The 21,903-nt window shown below is 43.2% G+C and overlaps 1 protein-coding gene across 2 annotated transcripts in view; it reads right to left on the bottom strand.

Moving 5' to 3' along the window:
- WASF2 (WASP family member 2) overlaps nt 1-15,874 on the bottom strand; it is an 82,151-nt gene extending 66,277 nt beyond the window's left edge. For both annotated transcript variants that reach the window (XM_020983259.2, XM_020983261.2), the window contains exon 1: nt 15,790-15,874. The gene's annotated coding sequence lies outside the window, so the exon portion shown is untranslated. The remainder of the gene's footprint in view (nt 1-15,789) is intronic.
- Nucleotides 15,875-21,903: the final 6,029 nt, after the last annotated feature.

Genomic DNA, 21,903 nt, shown 5'->3' with positions numbered 1-21,903 from the left:
TATGAAACACCAGATGTCTGAAATAAAACTATGTTATCCTACCAGGGCACAAAACTAAAGGGTCTGCATACCTGGCATGTCATATGTGTAGTCTTGGTCATCCCATTTCCAAAAGAAAAGACAGCTGGAAAAAGCACAGAGAACTAAAACTATCTAAAGGACAAGTGGGTCCTTTTTTTTTTTAATGAAGGAGGAAATCCTTTAAAAAACAACAAAATCTTCAAGTGGAAAAGAACAGGAAAAATGGATGTGGTACAATGATAATGATAATAGCTAACATTTATACAGTACTTACTATGTGTCAGGTACGGTGCTAAGGGCTAATTATCTCCTTTGATCCTCCTAAAAACTCTGAAGATGGGCACTGTGATTATCCCCATTTTACAGATGTGGAAACTGAGGCAGAGGACAAATAACCTACTCAGGGTCACACAGCTAGGGAGTGTCTGAAACTGGATTTGAACTTAGGTCTTCCTGACTCCAGGCCTGGCGCTCTATCCACTGTGTCACCTACCTGCTCCTAATAAGTGTGGCTAGGGCAAAGGCAGACTTGTTTACCAAGTCCCAGAAACTAGACACTGTAGGACAAATAAAAAGTACTTTCCACACTAAAATGTATAGCATATTCATACAATTTATTATCACAAGTGATAGTTCAAGTTGAGTTTCCTATACCAATGAAATCAAAGGTCTAATTTTTTTTTAAATAGATGACACAGATATTAGGGGAAAGATGGTATGTTGAGCAGCTAACCTACTGAGGTCAGCGTTACATGTCCTTACCCAAAATGATAATATTGTTCGAGACAAAATATTGACCTAGAAGGACTGTAGGTTTGACCCAGTCTGCCATTTATATTCTTATGATACAAGCAGACAGAAGATCACAGGGGCTAGGTGAGAAAAGGAGGAAGTAATAACTAATGAGTGCTAAAAGCACAGTAATTACTCAAAAAACACTGGCTGATGGGGGCCAAACCATCCCTGATGTGGTTCTCAATGATAAAGCAGAGTTGTCCAGAGCTGGAAGGGTAGCTTTCAGGACGTTAAAGACAAAGGACAGATTGTAAGAATTGATTAGGAATCAACAGTGGCTAAGGAAGTCATACTATTACATGGAAATTAAAGTCCCTACCACCTAAGCCATGAAAAGAAGGAAGACACAAAGTGGGAAGAACACTAAGGCCAGAAGGCCTGGGTTCCAGTACTGACTCTGTCACTAGTCAAGAGTCTGACCATGGCCAAAGCAAATTCTTAGAACTGTAGTTTCTCCTTGGTACAATGAAGGGGCAGGAACAAACAATGCTATCCAAGGTACCTTACAGAACTAACATTTTATGTTGTCTAATTCTAATTAAAGAAAGAGGAAGGTTACATACAGATGTCAGGGCAAAAGTCAGTACAGCTTAAAATTCAACACAGAAGTTTTACTGGTGGTTCCTTCCCAGTTGTTTGTGACAATGGACACTACCTTCTGAAGACCATCAAAATTCCACGGAGGTAAAAAAAAAAACTTAGAAATGAGACACAATACCAAATGGAATGCATCTCTCTAAGTTTTATTCTTCAGAATATTTATTATCTCAAATACTAGGAATGAAGAGTGAGAAATATTCTCATAAACTTTATGGTGCCAATTTTTTTTTTTGCCTAGATCTGATTGCTTTGATATAGAGAGGTGCAGGTGAGGAAACTCCTATCAATGCAACCCAACGTGACTGTTCTACTCTTTATTCTCTCAGACAGTTGCCTGGGGCTCCATTACATGCCCATGCACTGGCTATCCCCCATGCCTGAAATGCTCCCCTTCCTCACTGCTAGCTCTTCATTTCTCTGATGTCCTTCACCACTCAGCTCCAACCTCCCTTTTAGTTAAGAGGCCTTCCTGGCTCCCTCAGCTGCTAGTGCCCTCCCCGAAGAGAAGACCTGCCACCTATCTAGACATATCATCCATGTACCAAGTTATTTATGGGTTGTCTCTCCCTTTTCAATGTCAGCATCTTGAGAGCTCCTTCAGGACTGTTTTCCACCTTTCCATCACCAGCAAATTAGAATGGTACCTGACACACAGGAACGACTTAAAAAATGCTTTGTAACTGAGTAAGAGGTCAGGAGGCTTGCCCACAGGCACATTACAGACAATGCATGTTAGAGGCTGGACTTCTATCCACGTTTTCCCACCTCTGAATCCAGCTCTTTATCCAACATACCATGCTGTTTGTGTGTCAACAAGTTTTAAATTTTAGTGTGAGACAATGTCTTGTTTCCATATTTTTCAAGTGGAAATCACATTAACTATTTCTACTATTGCTCCTTCCTGAAAAATCAATCAAAAGCATTTGTTAAGTACTTACTCTGTCCCAGACACAGAGCTACTGTACACTAAGAAGAATCCTGTGCTAAATTGGAGATAATCCAATAACTAGGAGAGTCTGCCTTAGAGTCCTTTATAGTTTAACCATAGAAAAGAGGTCTGGAGTTCTGAAAGCAGAAAGACAGGCAAAAGTTAAGAGCCATTCTCAACATTTTGTCTTTACTTGTATGTAGAAATTAGTATGAAAAGCAATTTTCTCATAGAGACTTCCATATCTGAGAATTTCTCTTACGAATTCAATAATTTTAGTATCTATTCTACTCTTTTTCTCATTCAATTCTGTTTGGTTTCTAAGTTAAGAAGTGTGTTTCATTTGCATAAATGGTAACTATTCTGAGATAAGGGGGTGGGCTTTACCATTCACAACTATACATTTAAATTCTCTAGAGTATCATTCATACTTCAAATGAAGCAGGAAAAAAATTCTCATTCAGTTTCACTTTAATGGTGACTAACACATGAATGATTATAACGTTAGGTTCTGAAGGGCTAGGGGGTGGTCTTCAAATGCCAGCTATCAACTCCAATCATTCTAAGTTCATTATGGTCCGCACTGACCCAAGGACCATGGCCACTTCCTTTGACCAATTTCACCTACGGTGAAAAATGTGAAGATTATGAAACATGCCTATTAACTAAATAGGTTTTATAGAGTTATAAAGTATCTGCGTACAGTGCCATCACAATAGTAAAAGATTTTACCAAATAATCTCAGAATAGAAATTAGCAAGGAAATAACCTTTTAACCAAAACTCTCTAATAGCCAGTCTCTAGGCACTGATTTTTCTAGCTAAGAATGTGAGCTCTTGGGAGGGAATATAAATGGAAGGGAATAGTAGTTCTTTACCCCTATCTAGTTTTAATCAGTGATAGAAATTGAATTTACACAGATCTGCATAAATTATTCAGTTGTCTGTGCTTCTCTCATACATTTAAACTTAATAAAAACTTAATAAAATAAAATTTAAACTGAATAAAAATAACTTGGCTATCTTTAAAATTGTCACATCTTGATTTCTTCCCTCTGCCCCTATTCTCCCCACCAAACAGACCCAAATGTGGCAGGGAGGAGTGAGAGAGAAAAGCTTATCTACCCAGCAGACTTGGAGACAACAGCTAACATTTACATAGCTCTTTCAGGGCTTCCAAAGAACTTTCCTCACAATAGCAGGCTGTGAGGTAGGTAATACAAATATGACTCCCATTTGGTTACAAAGCTAATACTTGAACCAAAGCTAGAATTCAGATCTTTCCCTCTCCTTCCTGCACCATATCCTTCTGCTGTACTGGCAACACCTCCAACGTGTCCCTCCACCCCCCATCTCTCTCTGCAGCCTCTGGGTCTCTGCACAGGCTGTTCTTTGGGCCTGAGATGTTCCTCCCTTTCACCTTGACCTCTTGGCTTCCTTTAGGGCTCAAGCCTCCTTAGGAGGCCTTCCCTACCACCATCTCCAGCTATACTAATGTACTCCACCTTTCCAGATTACCTTCACCTACCTGTAAACATTTTCTACGGACTCCACTTTACACACATATTGTCACCCCCATTATAATGTCCATTTCATAAGGGCAAGGACTCAGGATCCTTTTTTTTTTTTTTGCCTTTCTCTAGAACTTAGCTCACTGTCTAGCACACAGTAAGCACTGACTAAATGCTTGTTAACAGACTGAGGTCTCAACTCCAATCCAACAGTCTTTCCACCACACCACATTGCTGAGACTACATTCATTGCCTTTTACTGCCCCAATTAACCCAAATGTCAAGCTATCTCAGCCCTAACACAATGAAGAGAAAAAAGGTAACTAAAGCAGAAGTCACAGAACAAGAAAGAGGAGAATGAATCACCACAATTATAATAACTCACATTTACATAGGCTTACAAAGCATTCAACAAATTTCATTCAACACCTGCAAAGCATGTACTCTGTACAAACCACCATGAGAGTATGCAGGCAGGAGTCAGAGTTTATTCATCCTGCCGCCACACAAGTTCATACCCCGAAAAGCACAGATTTCAAAGGGTCCCACCCTAAACTCTGCACCATTTCCTCTGTCCCAGCCTCTATCAATCCTTCGTTTACTTCCTGTTCTGCCTCTTCCTGTCACTTCCAAAGTGACTGTTGGCAAATCACTTTGCCTCTCTAGGCTTCAGTTTTCTCATTTGTCAAATGAAGGTGAATAAGGCCGCCTGAGCAGCAGGCAAACTGCCAGTCACACCCACTCCAACAAACACGCAAGTATGAACAAACGTGAATCATGTCAAGAAATCCAACAAGAAACTACAGCAAGAGACTTCTTCCACCCCAGAACTGGACAAGACGGCAGCCAGAAACCCAGAGGCAACAGGAAATGGGTGCTTGTTGCTGTTCGGTCATTTCAGTCACATCCGATTCTTCATGACCCAATCTGGGTTTATTCTTGGAAGAGATATTGCAGCAGCTTGTCACGTCCTTCTCCAGCTCATTTTACAGATGAGGAAACTGAAGCAGAATGAAGTGACTTGTCCAGGGTCACAAAGCTAGGAAGTGTCTGAAACTACATTTGAACTCATGTCCTCCAGACTCCAGGCCCGGCATTCTATCCACTGTACTACCAAGCTGCAGGAAATAGAGACCCTCCAGGAAATGCAACAACAGTGCCGGGTAATCTCTCCCAGGGCTATCAGAGACAGTGCACGTAATGTCTGAAGGCTTCCCCAGAGAAAGTCCCCCAGGATGGGACATGAGAGGAGTTGGGGGGAGTGTGCGTGGGGAGCGGCTCATCAGAAAACTCCAGAGTAAGGACCTCGGGAAGTCCCAGGGAGAAGCAGGCAGAGATCAGCTACCAGCATGTTGCCACAAGGCTTGGGCCAGGAACAGCCCAGACCCACACCAATGGGTTCTTAGGTCACTAACACTCTGTCATGAAATGGCCTGAGCAGGCTCTAAAGATCTAGCACTCAACCTCAAAGATTCAGGGGAGGTGGAGGTCAGTGAAAAAAACCAGGAGAGAGAGGACAAGAGTAAGCAGGGCCAACCTTTCCACTCAAAAACATATGGAGGTAGGGGGGAAGCCTGGTCCCGGCCGAATGTCCCAAATCAGGAACTAAAGCTAGAAATAAGTATATAAAGAAAACACTAATTAATATCAAGAATTATTACAAATCTAGAGATCCCTCAAAAAGAGACAGTGACTCTGTAACAACTGAAAGCAGAGATTCAATAGGAAAAATGGATTTTCCACAAGAACTAAATGAATATCTAGAAGAAATGAAGCAAGAGACAAATAATAAAATAAAAGCTTTAGTGGAAAAGAATTGAGAGAATGAGAAGCTTAGTAGAGAAAGTATTAACCTCTGCCCAAATAACAGACTCCCTGAAAACTATAAGAGATAAAATAGGAAATCAATGACTCTATAAAATAAGAAATAAAATCAAAAGACTGAAAAAATATAAGAAAATGTGAGATAACCGATATCAAAATAACAGACCCAGGAAATAGACTGAAGCAAGATTATTTAAGAATCGGTAGATTCCCTAAAAACTATGACTTTAAGAAATCTGGATACTACATTTCAAGAAAAAATTAACAAAAACTGTCCAGACCTACTAGAACCAGAAGGCAAAGTGAAGATAGGAAGAATCTACAAATTTCTCTGTAACAGAGAAACCTCTGATAAAGGTTTAATATACAAGATATATAAACAATTAAAACAGACAGATACATAAATGACCAAAATTTATAAAATATAAATATATAAACAAATAATAAATATGTAAAATCTACAATTTAAATATATAATTAAAATATATATTACCCATATATAAATGGACAAAGGCCACAAGCAAACAGTTCTCAAAAGAACTGTCAACTATTAACAACCATATGAAAGAGTGCTTCAAATCACTAATAAGAAAAATACAAATGAAAACAACCCTAAAATTGCACCTTACACCCTATAAATTAGGAAAGGTGACAAAAGATGGGAATATTCAGTGCTGTTTGGATTGTAGGAAGATAGGCACACTAGTACACTGTTGGCAAAGCTATAAACACAACTCTTTTGAAAAGAAATTTGAAATTATGCAAATTAAGGTGTTAAGATATCTATATCCTTTGATAGAAAAATTCCATTACTTAGGCTTATACCCCAAGAAGATCATTTATAAGAAAGTCCTTATATAAAGCAAAATATAGCAGTACCATTTGTGATTGCAAGGAATTGGAAACAAAATCGTCACCTATAGACTGCATAATAGCTAAACAAACTGTAGTACATAAAGTAATGGACTATTACTGTGCTTAAGAAACAACAAATGTAATGAGGAGTTCATGTGGAAAGATCTATGTGAACGAATGCAGAGTGAGGTTAAGTAGAGCAAAGAAAGCAATATACACAATGACTACAACAATGGAAATGACAAAACCACAAAAAAAAATCAAAAGTAAATGTTGCAAAATTATAAACAAAAAAACATAACTCAAAAATAGAAATATGAGAAAACACTCCCACCTCCTCCCTTCATAGAGGTGAGAATTTCATAAGTGTTGTACGTTGCATATATTTTCATTTTTTTAATGTATTCATCAGTTACACTGATTTTTTTTCCTTTCCTTTTCTCAAAAAAATATTTATTGCTATATGGGATGAGTGTGAAGACAGTATGGATATTAGGGGGAATTATGGCTATATAATAAACAAAAGATATCAATAAAAACTTATTTTTTAAAAATCTACTTGGAAAAGGCCCCAAAAGAAAAAGTCCCAAGAATGTCAAAGCCAAAATCCAAACTTCCAAATCAAAGAAAAAAATACTACAAGCATCCAGAAAGTTCAAATATCGAGGAAATCAGGATCACACAAGATCCAGTAACCTTTATTAGAACTGAGAGGAGATCTTGGAATATAATACTTCAAAAGGAAAAAGAGAGATAAGTTTCCAACCAAGAATAACTTACCCTGCACAGCTGAGTACAATCCAATAGGAAAACAAATGGACCTTCAATAGAATAGAGAACTTTCATGCATTTCTGACAAAAAGAGCACAGTAGGAACTCTGAAATACAAATATAAGAATCCAAAGAAATTTAGACGGGTAAACTTATCTGACCAATTGGAAAGAGTTATATAATGCTAACATTCTAATGGGGGAAAGGAAACAAGCAACCCTTGGGAACCTTAATGTCTTCAAAAAGCACTGAGGGAGTTAAATAAGAAAAATAGAGGTATTAGAGACAGACTGATTCTGTTCTGAGTTTAAGCAAGGAAATGAGGAGGGATAGGGAATGAAGATGAGTTAAGAGGGAGCATAATATCAGGAAGAAATAACTACAAGCAAAACAAACTTCCTGTTCCTGGAGTAGTGATTTAAAAAAAAAAGAAATGAAAAGAACTAATTGCCTCTTAGACAACTGAGGAATGGCTGGATGGGTTGTGGTATGTGATGTAATGGCATGCACAATACTGCACCATAAGAAATGATGAAAGAGATAATTTTGGAGGATCCTGGATAGTATGAACTGACACTGAGTGAAATGAACAAAACCAGGAGAACAATTTATATAAATACAGCAAAGTTATAAAGAAAAACAACTTTGAAAGACACAAGAACTCTGATCAATGGAATAATCATGTCTCCACAGGAACTATAAGGAAGCATGTTACCTCCTCCTGACAGAAAGGTGATGAGCACAAGATGCAAAAACATACAGATCTGGACACTGAGCAATGTGGTTTTTTGTTTTGTTTTGTTCTGTTTTTTACTACCCTTATCTGTTACAAGTATGTTTTCCTTCTCTTTCTCTCAATTTTTAATAAGGAAAAAGTTAGCAATAGTGATTTTAAAAAGAAGGCAATTTGAATGTTTTTAAATGCATAAAAGAAAACAAAATAAGTTCAGAAGAAAGCACAGAGAAGCAGGTTAGTTTTTAAAGAAACATGGAGAATTTATTATGTACTTTTTCTTAAAAAGCAAGCAATAGAGACTCAGTTTCATACAGGATACTTTTTTGTGTTCTAGAGCAGGGTTTCTTACATTTTTTTCACCCCCAAACCCTTTAGCACATCTTAAACTGTGGGTTGCAACCCTAAAGAAATACTGTTCTAGAGTGTGTATGAATTGTTCTTCTGGGTGGTGTTTTAAGTCAGAATAAAATTTTTAAAACTTTCAAAGAAGGGAAAAAAATAAAAGTTTAAATAAAAATAGAAAATAAGATGAATGGGTAACCTAGAAGACCTCTTCTAGAGATTTATCTATGATTCTGCCTCAATGACTACCATCTTAATTTGTCTTAGACCATTGGTCAAAATGCTAAAGAGGAAAGAGCATGTGTGACCTGTGCTTCCCCTTGGAACCAAACATCCAAGAGTTAAGCAGAACTCTCTATTCCTTGCATAATACTGCTCTTATTTCCTACACAGTTACTATGTATGAAAGGGGAACTGAGATCAGAGGTTTGTAGTGATAAGGTTTTCTTCTAATAATGAACTAGGGCTCCAGAAGTAGCTATCCAGTGAAACCATGTCAATTCTAACAATGACATGTGACACAAAGACAGTTCTTCCACCTCATAATAAACTTGGATTCCTTTTACTCATTCTACCCCACCCATTACAAGAACAGCAAAATCAGCCAGTACTTGACATCAAGTATTATGGGACAAAAAAGAAAAGATAAGGGCAGCTAGATGGCGCAGTAGATAAAGCACCTACCCTGAAGTAAGGAGGACCTAAGTTCAAATCTGACCTCATATCAAACACTTGACACTTACTAGCTGTGTGGCCTTGGGCAAGTCACTTAACACCAATAGCCACAAATAAATAAATGAATGAATAAGTAAATAATAAATAAATAAGCAAGTAAATAAGTAAATAAATAAATAGAAAAAAGAAAAGGTAAAATTTGTTCATCCTGGGGATATCTTGAATACCCCACTCCTAGGATGTAAATTTATGATTAAGCTAAAATTATATCCCTGACCAATTCCACCACTGAAAAATATTTCTGAAATATCAAGAAATGTGTTGGAAAGGAGTAGAGGAGAAGCCTGGGACAGTTTGATCAAGACCTACTCCTATAGAAGCCAAGAAAAGGACTTTTATTGGGACAGGAAAAGGGTATAAGTACCTTTTTAGATGCTTTAGGACTACTCACAAATGGTGGGACAGATTTTGGTATTCAAAAAAGGTGGCTAGGTGGTATGTAGGATTTTATGGAACTTACTCCACTGATATAGCTTTAGCTAAGTAATCTTTCAAGCTCTAGTGATGCAGGTGGAACTCATTTTACAAATTTTATGTGGCCCTGAAAAGTGCCTCTATGATAAAAGAGGAACCCTATTGTGGGGCACTTAATCTAGCTCCAACCTACCATTCCAAGCTGACTACTCTTCATGCAATCTACGTTCCAGACAAAATGTCCTACTTTGCTGTTCCTCATATATGACATTCTAGTTCCTATCTCCACAACTTTGCTAGGGCTGTCCCTGTGCAAAGTGAAGAGATATGAGGGATAAAATATCACTAGCATCCTTTGTTTTCCTTCTCAGCCCATTTGCCAGATCTTACAAGAAGTATATCTTAATCCCTCCGTAGAAATCACTTTGTATAAATTTTATATTTACTTCTCAGTTGCACAGTGTTTTCCTTCAACAGAATTTAAGCTCTTTGAAGGGAGGGAACATTTCATTTTTATCTTTGTATCTCCAGACCTAGCATGTTACTTGGTACATAGTAGCTACTTAATAAATGCTTGCTGAATGAATGAACAGAAATTCAACTTTAGTAAACACAAAGCCTACAGAAGACCTTTCTATTTAAATAAATTTTGTAGTGAATCCTTTTGTAAAGTGAATAATTATCCCTAATTTGTGTTTTGTAAATCTAGATTTTCATATCAGGTACATGTAAAAGTGAACTACATCAATCCTTTAAATTAAGAATATATTATAGCAAAATACCTGTAAAAAAATGGCTGTAAAAGAATATATTATAGCATACTCTTTCTTCTACATCTTAGCACATTCTACCCTGGTGCCTCCTCACAGTGTGAAGGAGACCCTGAGTTCCCAAAGGTTACAACAGTAGGGTACAAGCTGTAGCAGGTCCCACCAAGCTAAACAGGGTCTCAATATGTCTGAAGAGGTTTACACCAGTTTTTCCACTTAATTCCTATGCAAGGGCAAGTCACTTCTCTGGATTTCAATTTTCTTATCTGTAAAATAAGGAAAGGCTGGCCTAGATGATCTCCAAGGTCCCTTCCAGCTCTAAAACTTCTGATCATAGGCTCACCAAAAGCAACTTTTTAAAACAAATTTTACACACAGAACTACAGCAGTAATGATATTATAACTAAAGACCCATTTTATTTGCAAACCAACTCTAAAATGCTAAAAAATCTAGGGATCTCCTGGTTCTGTTCCTGAGAATTCAGGAGATTAGCTTCTCTCCAATACAAACAGGCAAATGCATGCTGAGCAACTCTTTCACTTACCAAAAGTCAGTACATAAAATATAAAATAAGCAATTTCTTTTGACAACAGACATAAATTGAACATGTTATGGTGTTGTTCAACTGTAAAGTGCCTTTTGCCCTATCCTGTATTTAGATCAAGATTAATTCCTCTGAAGTTGAAACCACTAACTAGAATCATAGTTAAAATATACTACAAGACTGACTTGGTAATTATGTCAAGAGAAAGAGTTATCTTACTGATGAATCACCTGTACAGTGAAACGTTCTGAATTGTTTTTTTAATTGTCTTGTGGGGCTTAGGGGAAAAAAAATTTATTTGATCTTGTAATATAATTTCCACTGAACAAATTACAATTGACTTTTTCCATGACAGCAGCCTCTGACAGGGACAATTCAGAAGACATTTAAACAGGAATAAGTTTCACATGCTTTCCTTCCTCCTTTAGCTATCAGCTTCTTTTTCTGGTTTTTCAAACAAAGAAAAATGTGGTAGCTCTACTGCTTAAAGACACTCCCTTTCTCAGCAGTTTCCTTTTCACAGCTTCTCCAAAAAGGCTCCTCCCACCCCAAAGTGACAGGAGAACCCTCCCCAGGCCAGTCCAGCCTATTTGTCCTGTGGCCAGGCTTAATCAAAGCCTCACAGATATAGACAAGGAAAATCGCAGTTCATGAAGCCAAACTGACCCCAGAGAAGGTACTCAACTTTCTGGAGGTCAGATAACAGAGCACAAAAAAATGCCCTGGATTATAGACAAGCTTCTATCCCAAGGACTCCAAACTTTGTCCAAACAGGGAGTTTCACTGGGACCCAACTCTAGTGAAATGCAGCCATGGGGAGGGAGAGAAGGAAGCTATAAGGCAGGAAGCCTTCATTTCTATTGCTGGAATAACTCTTCCCTAATGGCAACTCCCCTAATTGTGGCTGAGGTCGAAGCCTCTAGAACTGAGGAGCTGTGAGCTGGTATTTATTATAAGTCAGTAGGTTGTTCAGCAGCTACTAAAGGGACTAAACGATGGGACTTACTCCCAAAAGCCTGGACCCTGTCCTCCCAAACTTCTCCAGCCTGTAACCACCAAACAGCTGCCTAGTAGCTCTGTGTGCCTGAATATGTGCTAAGGACAACCCTAAGCACCAGGGAACAAGCCCTCCTCAGGCCCTTGAAATCTTCTGACTAGGTCCTATAAGGAGGCAACTCTCCCTAATGCTTTTCCTTAGACAAAAACTGTCTTCTTAACTTCACTAAGCCAGTATCTTCCCATGAGAAAACGTATATGAAACCGAGTGAAATAGTGAAAATCTTAGAGGCAGCGAAGTGTAGTAAAAAGAATAATGGATTTGGAATCAGAAGGCATAAGTTAGAATCTGATCAGTAACATTTACTAACTGCATGACCTTGGGTAGTAACTTTTATTTGAGCCTACTCCTCAGCCACAAATGGGGTAAACAGCAACACTACCTACTTCCCAGGGTTGCTTTTAAGCGCTAAAAGAGAGAACTGACTTCACAAAGTACTCATGGAAGAATACTAGATGGAGTCAGTCCCCGGGATCCCCCAGGATCTATGAAATGACAAGAGAGCCCCAGCACAAGACCACACTCATACAGAATGATAAGGCATGGGACACTATCTGAGGAAGTACCCACACTGATGAGATCACAGATCCATCAAAATATCAGGCATGTGGTAAACTCACAGCGCTACATGTGTTATTTCATTGTGTCCCCCAATGTCTTGCATATGGAAACACTTAATAATTGTTTGCTGAATAAACCAAACAGAAAACACAAAGCATTTTATTTTAAGTCTTGGGGAAGCCCAACCACATTCTTCAAGAGCCTTCAGAATGCCTCTCCTCCACCATGCCCTCTGAGGCAATCCTTGACCATCAGGCTTTAGGATTTCTTGGTAGCAACACCGAGAGCCCAACTGGTCCAAGTGTGTCTCCAAGGCTTACACTGGTATGGAAGGTGGTGGCTTCCCCCTCAGGCCACTTCATTACTCTTATGGGTAGTCTTGGCTAAGTGATAGTATGGTACATAGAGTTGTTCCTTCTGCTTTGGCAAGTCTTATCATCTTGGACCTTCATGCATGAGCCAGGCCTAATCATAGCCCAATCCCACCTACCCGCCTGTGAGGTAGCCCTGGTGTCCCTGCTATGTCCCAATCCCATTTGTCTGTGAGAGAGAGATGGCCGTAGTATTGTCCCACAGCCCCATCATATTTGGAACAGTACTAGCCCTCACTTGCTTTGGGTTAACTCAATAAATCTGCCACCCACATCTTTGTGGAAAGACCTCGGAAGCATCCACAGTCTTGTCTTACCTCTCTGTGGACTAGCCACGAAACACCTCACACGCTCATCTCTCTTTAGGGCAGCCCTGATAAGCCCCTCTCCTACCTCCCTATCAGACAGGTTCTGACACTGTCCCACCCAAGCCCACAACTTTAACATTTTGTAGGCCTTCCCCCACCAACTCTTACTTCCCTATGGGACAACCATTGGAACCCTTCACCCACTCCTCTCTATAGAGTGGCCCTGGCAGTTCCCCATATCCCAATTCCCCACCACTCAAGGGAGCAGTCCTGATTTGTTCCACCTCCCCCATTCTCTCTGTCTGCAAGAAGATTTTGGAATTATTTACGGAGCACCCCTCCATAGGTTCCCTCCACATAACTATCTATGGGCCAGGTCCTGATACTCCCCACTGCCACTCCACTCTCACCTCCTCATGGGAAAGCCTTGGACACTCCCAGATACACATTTCGATGGGCCCTTCTTGGTAGCCTCTATTCTCCCTTTTCCCTTGCCTAGTGGCAGCTTTGGCGTGTGTGTGCGCAAGCGCGCGCACGCGCACACACACACACACACACACACACACTCTCTCTCTCTCTTTCTCTCCATATCCCCCCTGCAAATGGGGCAGGCTTGGATTTCCCCACATACACTTTTCTTTGGCTAGTGCTGGTACTGCCTCCCCCACCATCTTACATCCCTCTGTGGAGCAACCCTTGTAGTCCTTACCCCATTCTCATTTCCTTAGGGAATTAGCCTTATTATCACTCCCCTCACTTACCTCTCTTACGGACTGCTCCTTGTATTCCCCACAACCACCTCCCTATGAGATAGTCTTTACAGTGCCAACACTTCACCTCATTTCCCCTATGGGAAATCCCTGGTATATTCTACCACTCCCATTCTCACCTGTAAGAAGGCCTTGGTACTCCCCCCATTCACCTGACTATGGGACAGTCCAAGTTCCCCCTCCCCCATGTCTCTGCATGGTCCCTGTGGCCTCCTCCAAAATATACACTATGCACTTCCCTATGGAATAGCAGTAGTATCCCCACGCCTATATTTTTATGGGCTGGCTCAGGTAACTCCTCTATCCCCACCAGTCTGTGGAGCATCCCTGATAAGCCCTCCCCATTTCCCTATGGGGTGGCCTTAGGAACTCCCACCTATCTATGGGACAGACCTAATACTTCCCAGTCTATGTCAGTCTTTGAGGCAGCCATGGTAGCACTCTTCCTTCATGCTTACCTGTCAGCCTTAGTATATTTCTTCTCATTCCCCATGGGATGGCCCTAGTACCTACTCCCACCTAACTATGGAACAGGCCTGTACCCACCTTCATCTGACTGTAGAGACCTAATACCTTCCAAAGCTTATGTCTGTCTTTGAGGCAGCCTGAGCACTCCTTTTACATTTAAGGAAGTCCAGGTGGGCCCCCCACCACCACCCTTCTAATTCCCCTAAGGAACAGACCTGGTACCCACCTGTATCTTTCCAGAGGGAAAATCTACTCCTCCCTGCTCACTCTCCTATGAGGCAGCCCTGATACCCACCAGCACATCTCCAAAAGAAGACTAACTCTTCCACAGGGCAACCTGGGACTCCTTGCTCACTTCCCCATGGAGTGGCCCTGAAAGCCCCTGCTTACTTCCCCATGGGACAGCCTGACCCCCTGCTCACTCCCCTTTGGAACTGCCTGGAACCTCTGTTTACTACTCTACTCACTGCCCTAGGAACAGCCTGAGACCCTTGCTCACTCCACCATGGGGTGGCTTGAGGACCTCCTGCTCACTCCCTTATGGGACAGCCCTGGGACTCCTGCTCACTCCCCCCAGGGACAGGCTGGGAGCCCTTGTAACTCCACCACAGAGTGGCCTGGGGACCTCCTGCTCACTTCCGTATGAGACAGCCTGGGACCCTCTGCTTACTTCCCTAAGGGGCAGCCTGGGACCCCTGCTCACTCCCCTGTGGGACAGCCCTGGGACCCTTGAACACTTCCCTAAAGGACAGCCTGGGACCTCTGAACACTTCCCTAAAGGACAGCCCTGGCAACCCCTGCTCACTCCCCTGTGGGACAGCCTGGGACCCCTGCTCACTCCCCTGAGGGACAGCCCTGGGATGCCTGCTCACTCCCCTGTGGGACAGCCCGGGACCCCTGAACACTTCCCTAAAGGACAACCCTGGGACCCCTGAACACTTCCCTAAAGGACAGCCCTGGGACCCCTGCACACTCCCCTGTGGGACAGACCTAAGACCCCTGCTCACTCTCCTGAGGGACAGCCTGGGACCCCTGCTCACTCCCTTGTGGGACAGCCCGGGACCCCTGCTCACTCCCCCTGAGGAACAGCCTGGGACCCCTGCTCACTCCCTTGAGGGACAGCCTGAGACCCCTGCTCACTCCCTTGTGGGACAGCCCTAGGACCCCTGCTCACTTCTCTAGGGGGCAGCCTAGGACCCCTACTCACTCCCCCAGGGCTCACTTTCCTACAGAACAGTCCAGGACCCCTGCAGTCTCCCCGTGGCGGCGGCCTTGATCCTGCCCCCTACGCCTGCCCAGTGCGTTCCCGCTCGGACTCGTCGGACCCCTCGGACGCCGGCTCCGGCCCGGCCAGGCCCGGCCCCGCCAGGACCCGCCCTCTCCCGGGGCAGCGGGACTTGTTGCTCACCTGACCTCGTAGGGAGCCCGCAGCGGCGAGCCCGGCTGCCCCTCTCTGCCCGCTGACGCGGCCCGCAGGGAGTCTCGTCCCCCCCCCCCCCGCGACAGCTACCGCCACTCCCGCCACTCCCGCCGGCGGTCCCTCCTTCAGCTCGCTACGCCCCCGGCCGCGCTCGCCAGATCCGTGTCCGCCATTACGCGCTCCCCTCCCTGAGACGTAGCCCCACCCCGACACCAGATCTGATTGGTTCATAGCCCCGCCCTCTCGGAGCTTCCAGCTCTTTCATTGGCCTTCATGGAGCGCCTGTCAAACTGATACGCAAAAGACGTACTTCGCAGGCACTGCCCCGAGAGCTCCACCCGAAAGACTTCCGCAAATGGAGTAAACAGGAGGGAGGAGAGCAAGTAAAGTTAAAAGCAGGGTACTAGCAAGTCAACTTCCTAAATTAAAGTAAGAAAACATCACTTCTGACGGGACAGATGCTCTTTAAAAGCATTTTAGGCGTTGGTCTCTTGGCTAAGGTTCTAGGAAATGGTGCATAGGAAGCGAAGGAATGAGCTGAGCCTAGGAACTTCCTCTTGGTATCCCTCTGGTTGCAATTGGTTTTGCCCCAGTCCCTCCTGGCTTCTGACGAGGGCTAGTGGGAACTGGAAAGTTGAGTCATTGATTCCGTCCCGGGGTCTGGCCTCGAGCACACCCAGGGCGGGGTCGGGCGCGCTGTGAAGGAGGGGTAACCTGCTTGGAGAGGTCCTGCGGAGGTCCCCACGTGGCGAGAAAGTGGGCTGTCAAACACACGCCCCGGGGCTACCACCCTTTTCAAAATTCTCTTCCTCCGAGAACTTGTGACCCCAGGTGGACGTCCTGCCCTTCGGGACCACTCCTGGTGACCACCTGTGTCCATTCCATTCGATTCATTTCAATTCAATGAATTTTTATTAAGTTTTCATTTGTTGAAGGCTAGCGGGAGTGGGGGAGGGCTGGGGAGTGGAAAGAGTTCATAGATGTAAATACCTGCCCTCCAAGAATTTAAAATCTAATAGGTGGAAAACACAGATCTGATGGTGCCGTACCAGTGCTCGGGAAGTTTCAAGTGGCCAGTGAGTCTGCAAGCATTAATTCATTTGTTCTGCTTTCATTGTGTGGGGCACAATGCTAAACCCTGGGAATACAAACACTAGCAGAAAGACAACACCTGCCTTCAGGAGCCTTACATTCTAGTGGAGAGAACACACACACACACACACACACACACACACACACACACACACACACGCTGAAAAAGGAAGGAATGGGGTGGGGACAAATCCAGAGAAGCGCACCCCTGGTGAGAAATGAGGTTGTGGCACGCAGCAGGCCTGAGCACCCTCCTTAAATGGAGGTTCTGGGCGGTGTTCTTCACCCTCCAATCTCCAATCAGAGAGAGAAGTCCCCAGGGCAGAAGGTATGCCCTAGGACTGAAGTGATCTTCTGGGGCATAATGAAGAAGTCCAGGATATGACTCAAACTACTTTGGCATTTAAAACCCTTCCCAATCTGATTCCCACCAGCCTCTATCCAAGCTGATTAATCATTACTTCATCCTCGATAAGGCTACGTTCCTCCCTCTGAGATTACCTCCAATTTATTCTGTCTGTATCTTGTTTGTACATGGTTTGTATGTTGTCTGAAGTCAAAGCATTTATGAAGTGCGTACTATGTGCAGGGCACTGTGATAAGAGCTGGGGATACAAAGAAGGGCATTATTAGATGGTGAGCTTCTTGAGAGCAGGGGCTGTTTTCCTCCTGATTCCTAGCCCAGTGCTCTATGCATTGTGCCACCTACCTACCCTAACCGCGGATGTAGGGGGTGTTCAGGGAGGTCTAGCACCTCTAATGGAAAGGCTGCCAAGACCTTTGCAGGGCTGCTCATCCCCCTGTGGTATCCACCTTCACCCAACTCTTACCTATGTCTCTGAGAAGCTGTAGCATGCACAGTGGCCACATCTCAGTAAACCATCTCAGCAGACGTCTAACTGATGGCCCCAAACCAGCTGGTGGCTTAGCAGGATGTCTACCTCAGGCATTTGAAGAGTTCCCCAGTGGAATGGGCGGATGAAAACAATTTGTTCCAATGGGCCATGAAAATGGCTGAAGCAGGCCCTGTGAAGAGCTTAGAGCCTGGTCAGACATCAGAGAAGCCAAGGTCATCCGCTGCATCCTGGGCCATCACCAGTGGTCCTGACTTTTGAATTGCCACTGGACTTCCATGACCCTGGAAAAAGAGTAAGGCCAATGACTGAGCAATTCTGCCTCACTTCAATCCAATTCACTTGAAAGTCAAGACATCATTCAGTGAAGGACGAGTAAAGAGGGAGAACACTAAACACCATATAGTGCTCCGCCTCAACAAATTACTTTATCTGTGCACATGATAGGATGTGTTTTCTCTGTAGAATGGAAGCTCCATGAGGACAGGGACTGTCTTGTTTTTTGTCTTTATTCCCTCAGCGCCTGAAACTTTTTTTTTCTAATCTGACAAGCAATTTCATCAATTTGGGGAGTTCCTAGGGAAAGACTCCCCCTGTCGATGAAGATCAGCAGCTGCTCTGCCACTTAGAGTCTTTAATTACCTGAGGTATTGGTGACTTCCCCAGGGTGACAGTCATAGTGTCGATCAATAAAGATTTATAAAACACCTACTATGTGCCAGGCACTTTGCACTGGAAATACAAAAAGAGGCCCTGAAGGAGCTCATAATCTAACAGGGGAGTCAACTGGCAAAAAATATATACAAACAAGCTATATTCAGTATAAAAAGGAAACAATTCAGAAAAAAGTCACTAGAATTAAGAGGGGCTTTGACAGTAGTGTCAAACTCAAATAGAAACTGGGGGGCCACTAAACCATACATAACAGATTCCTAGGTTGACTTAGAAAACCACATGTTAACATAATGCTCTATTATATTTTTGTTACTTTGTTTAAAATTTCCCAATCACATTTTCAGTATTCTATTTTTTCCCCAGTTACATGTTAAAACAATTTTAAACTTTTTTTTGAGTTTTTGGTTCCAAATTCTATCCTTCCCTCCTTTTCTCCCCTCCCTCCATTATATTTTAATCTGGTTCCTCAAGAGTATCATGGGCCTACTGGCCTCTCTGTTTGACACCTCTGGATAGATTTTAGTTGAGACTGAAAGGAAGCCAGTAAGTAGAAATGAGGAAGGGCAGAGCATTCCAGGAGAGGGAGACAGCCAGAGAAAATTCCCAGAGTAAGAGAGGGAGCGTCTTGGTCAAGGCATAGTAAGGACCAAAGTAACTGGACTGAAGTTCGAGGTTGGGGGAGTGAGGTGTAAGAAGATTGGAGGAGCAGCTAGGTGGCAAAGTGGATAGAGCTCTGGTGTTGGAGTCAGGAGGACCTGAGTTCAAATCCAACCTCAGACACATAACACTTACTAGCTGTGTAACCCTGGGCAAGTCACTTAACCCCGATTGCCTCACCAAAACCAAAAAGCAAAAAAAAAAAAAAAGACTGGAAAGGTAGGAAGGGGCTAGGTTAGGAAGGGTTCAGAATGCCAAACAGAGCATTACGTATTTGATACTGGAGGCATTAAGGAGCCATTGGAGTTTACTGAGTAGAGGACTAACATGAACAGACCTGAGCTTTAGCAAAAATCACTTTAGGGGCTGAATGGAGGATGGATTGGAGTAGGGAGAGATCTGAGGCAGGCTGACCCACCAGCATCTATTGCAATAGTCCAGGCATGAAGTGGAAAGAACCTACCCTAGAGGGTGGCAGTATCAAAGGAGAGAAGAGAGCAAAGATGAAATTGATCTGTTTGTCAGAGGAAGGACCCGAACCCAGGTCTTCCTGACTCCTAGGCAACTCTCTATTAACTATACTACAGCTAATAAATATTCGTTGAATTGAGTTGAATTGAAGACTGGGATAGGTACAAAGCAAAAAAGCATTCTGGGAAATTGAGGGTGGGAGGAAAGAGAATACCTAAGCTGGGTCTTCATAGAAGACAGGGTTTTAAACAGATGGAGATTTGGGGAGAGGGGAGTCCATTGCAGCAAGTCAGACAGTGTGCAGAGGCACATGATGACAAGGTGAGAACAGAGACATAGAATGGTCTAGTCAGGCTAGAGCTCAGTATATACGAAGGGACAACAGTATGAAATAAAGCTAGAACAGGAGCCAGATTGTGTAAGACCATGAATGTCAAGATCAGAAGCTGGCACTTTTCAGTCAACAGTGGAAATTTCTACAAGTTAGAGTACAGAAGTGATGTGATCAGTTTTTATAGATCATGGAGTATGCCCTTGCACCAATATGTCAGAGGACCAGTGGGAAAGAGGGATAGGGGACAGGTCAGATGTACACCAAGTTCTCCAGTCACCCACAGGCCTGGATCCAGGCCACCTCCCAGCTAGTCAGACCAGGGACTCTAAGTCAGAAAACCCTTCAGGCATAGATCCCCTAGAAAAGTTGTATCTAGGATGGGGCCACCTGGGTTTTGTCCCAGACTATCAAAATTTAGAGGGTACTGACAACACTTTCACTCTAGTGTCTTGGTATCTCTTCCCCATACAGTCCTGCATCCTTGGAGACTTTCCACTCACCCCCACATATACTTTAATGAATTTATCTTAAAAAGTTGATTTTATATTTGTCTTGGGTATCTCCAAAATTGCTAGTTAGAACTCTCCTCCCTCTCCTGGAGAGGAGGTCACCAGAAGGCTAAAAATCTGTTTTAAGATCAGGGAAGAAAAGGAAGCCCTCATAATAGATGGAAGATATTGGGAAGCCTCTCTGTCAGTCAGTCCTTTTGCTTATTAATTCTTCAAGCAATGATTTCTAGATCATCACTGGAGTCAAGAGTCTCAGATTCCAGTCTCAGCTCAACCTTGAAGCTGTGACCCTTCTCCCCTGAAGGCCTCATTTTCCCCATATGTAAAATAAAGAGGTTGGGACTTAGATGTTCTCTGATCCTGTAAAATAGTACAAGGTTATAGAATTCTCCAGGCCTAAGCATGCTCCTCAGAGAAGGACATAACAGAGGTATTACCTCTAGAGTCCAGGACTAGGACATAGAACTCAGGGGTTATTTGGAGGATGGCCCCAAACCCCAAAATCCACCATAATCAACCTCTAACCTTGAAGAATCCTTCCTCTCTGTAAGGCTAATGTTCTCATCTGGAGAGTGGGGGTATAATCTATTCCCCTTTTCTTACCTGATAAGATCTATAGAGTTTGGCCCCTGTGAACAGGAGACCACATAAATCTGAGATGTTACTCCCACAGCCTGGAATTCCAGACAATGAAGTCAAAGAACCCCTGTGGCTACTCTCTGTGTTTCATCTGCTTCCCCCCCCCTTGGTCCCTTTGCTGCCAGTCATGGAGGTCTGGGTCTGTGGTCCTCCCTCCCATTCCTCTAGGGTACAACAGCAGCTTAATGCAGACAGTCTTCCTCCTGACTAGAAAGTTGGGACAAACTTCCCAGTCTTTGGCATAAAGATAACTGGTGTGACAGGTGGCCTGCAGAAGGCAGGGAGTGGGAGGATACAGGTCAGAGATGCTTCCAGGAGGAATCTCCCAACCTTGAAGCTACCGCCTACCCTTTACCTTTCCCCTCTCACCACCCACCTCAAACCAGACAAAACTTTTTAGAGCATAGAAATGTAGTTCAGTTTTTATTCTCTATTTTACCCAGCTCTTCCTCTGATTCCAAACTCTCTTTCCACCCCAGACAGATGGAGATGATCTGAAGGTGCCTTCTAGCTTCTGCATTCTTTGCTCTGAGACCCCTCCCGGCTCTGACATTCTGTATTCTAAGATCCCTCCCACTTCTAACATCCTGTGTTCTAAAGCCCCTCCCAGATCTGACTTTCTCTGTTCTAAGGCTTCTTCCAGTTCTGACATTCTATGTTCTAAAGGCCCTCTAGCTCTTACATTCTATGTCCTAAGGGCTCTTCTAGCTCTGCTATTCTCTATTCCAAGGGACCTCCCAGTCCTGCCATCCTGTGTTCCAAGGGCCCTCCCAGCTCTGACTTTCTCTGTTCTCAGGCTTCTTCCAGTTCTGATATTCTATGTTCCAAGGGCCCTCCTGCTCTGACATCCTATTTACCAAGTCCCTTTCCA

The sequence above is a fragment of the Phascolarctos cinereus genome, unplaced genomic scaffold, assembly GCF_003287225.1.
Source record: "Phascolarctos cinereus isolate Bilbo 61053 unplaced genomic scaffold, phaCin_HiC Scaffold_726;HRSCAF=1367, whole genome shotgun sequence".
In the NCBI taxonomy this organism is placed as follows: Eukaryota; Metazoa; Chordata; class Mammalia; order Diprotodontia; family Phascolarctidae; genus Phascolarctos; species Phascolarctos cinereus.
Note: the sequence above shows the minus strand (reverse complement) of the source record. Positions and strands in the feature narration are given on the sequence as shown.